A 2,517-nucleotide genomic window follows, 5' to 3' on the forward strand; every position below is an offset into this window, starting at 1 on the left:
AGCCTCTCTCGTTATCTTTTCTATGCTAGAAATTTGACAGATCACAGGACAGTATAAATCTAAGTAGTATTCTGCTCAAGATGTGGGAGAAGCTTCTGCCCATGTGAAGAGTTGAATCGAAACTGGAAACTGAAATTTCCTCTACTTCCCTGAAAAGGTTCTGACAGGAAAGGCATACATTTCTTAATTGGTCTGTCATTTCCCAACTGGGTCAACTGCCTCCCAATCTGAAATTTCTCCCCCCTTTAACAAGGCAGGCTGGTTCTCACACTCTGTCTGAAAATTTTCGCTCAGTAACCCTGAAACTGCAAAGTCAGCCATCTGACTGCTCATCCGCTTCCTACTCAGAATCAGACAAAGCTAAGTGGGCAGACTAACACGTGAGACCTGGGATCACTCTGTCAGTGTCCACGATCACCTTGCTCTCCTTTTCATCCACATCCTGAGCCTGTAAATTAGGGAAGGCCAAGAGTCTGCGAGTGGCCCAAAGTCACCCTGGGAACTTCATGGCTGAGTGGGGAATAGAACTGGGATCTCCCAGTTTCCAGTCTGCTCACTGCCTTTTCTCATTCTCCTCACGCAAACCGTTATTGGTTTGTTAAATCAGAGTTAGCAAACATTTTCCAAGATAAGGAATATGGAAGTGAAGGTGATGTTGGTGGGGAGAGAAATGTGGGCTTCCCAAGGGAAGGAATACAGTTCAGAAAAGTCACCCCTTTCCACGAGGCCCATCTAGTCCAGGGCCTAATTGACCACCTCTGCCTATTATTTTGGCTAGATGGGATCTGTGCATTTTTGAAAAGTATCTGCAAGTACATTTCAAGTACTTTGCAAGTACCTGAACGAGCGCTTATGTCCGTATATGCCCGACCGCCCTTTGAGATCTGCGGGAGAGTCCCTTCTCCGGGAACCCTCCATGAAAGAAATTAGGAGAGTAAGTACTTGGAGGAGGGCTTTCTCTGTGGTGGCACCCAACCTATGGAATTCACTCCCCAAAGAGGTCCGCCTGGCACCGTCGTTACTGGTTTTTCGGCGCCAGGTAAAGACCTTTTTATTTAAACATCATTTTAATTGTTAAAACATATGATCTGGCCAGGGCAACTTCTTCTTCCTTCTCTTTCTCCTCCTATATTTTTATTTACTTATTTTATACTGATAATTTTAATTTTATATTTGTAAATCAATGTATTTTTTGTATTTTTGTATTTAATGGTAATTTATTATGTACTATTGTATTTCAATGTATTTTATCGTGTTGTAAGCCGCCCCGAGGTTTCGGCAAGGGGCGGCATAGAAATGTTATAATAATAATAATAATAATAATAATAATAATAATAATAATAATAATAATACTTTGCTAGTACATAAGAGTCCATCCCTGGAAAATGTTTTTGCTGTCAATCCGCATCTGTTGTACATGTTATGAGGAGATACACTTAGAGTCTTCCTATATCTGAAGGTCTTTCACACACAGTGACGGGCTTCTTTGGACTACAACTGGCAGCGAGCGGGGCCACAGGTCATGCTGGCGGGGGCTGATAGGAGCTGCAGCCTAAGAGTTATAGAAACCACTGGCTTGGAAAAGGTTGCTGTAGGGAGAAATCTGCATTAGCCATGCTGAAGTTCCACTGGCATGAATGGGACAAAGGTTGATTTAAGCACAATGGTTGATTTAAGTGCCACTGATGTGAATCAGCATGGGGGGAAGTTTCAATGCAGGGCAGGTGTGATTTTTGCAGTTTCCTTATAAGTCATGAGATCTTTCCACTTCGGCCTGTATGCATGTCTGTGTGGAATCCTTCTGACCACAGGGGCTGTTGCTGGGGTGCCAACCAGCAGGTGCTCACTGCCCTGGAGCGTGCTTGCATGTGAAGCGGAATGCATATCCTACACACACAAGCAACAAACTTTAAAGCAGCTATCTGTGGTGCTGAACCCTATTCCCCATGAACCGCCCCTTAAACGTTCCGAGTGGAGTGACATGACATGAGCGCCTCCCAGCAAGGAGCAGAAGGGGAAAGTGGGCATGCTCAGATGATCCCAAATCTGTCAGCAGAGGACCTTGGAGATGCATTTTAGGGTGCAATCCTATGTAGATACAGGCAGGAGAAGTCCTACCAGCATCCCCAGCTGTCCACATATGCATAGGATTGCCCCCTTATGTGGGAAATGGGGAGCCCTTGGAGGGACTTTCAGGAAATTACCAGCCAAGGGAGATGAGGTGGGAGGTTTCAGCCTCAGTTGTTACTAGGCGAGGTGGGTAGGCTGGTGGTTGCCCACCCTTTGTTCCATGTTGCAGACCTACCCAAGGTGGCCATGGTGATAACCAGCTTGGCCCTTCTAGCTTAAAAGTTCTACTTCTCAGTTGCAGGTTAGTTGCAGGGATACAGACAGTCGCGCAGCATTTGAGCCTCGATGAAAGAGTGACCTGGCTTGTGAGCTTTTCTACTCAAGACATGTTTTGTGCACTCATCATTCCCTACTCTTGTTTGTTTATGGCTTCTTTGCACAACGTTA

This window comes from Varanus komodoensis, unplaced genomic scaffold, assembly GCF_004798865.1.
Source record: "Varanus komodoensis strain SLA01 unplaced genomic scaffold, ASM479886v1 scaffold3, whole genome shotgun sequence".
Classification (NCBI taxonomy): Eukaryota; Metazoa; Chordata; class Lepidosauria; order Squamata; family Varanidae; genus Varanus; species Varanus komodoensis.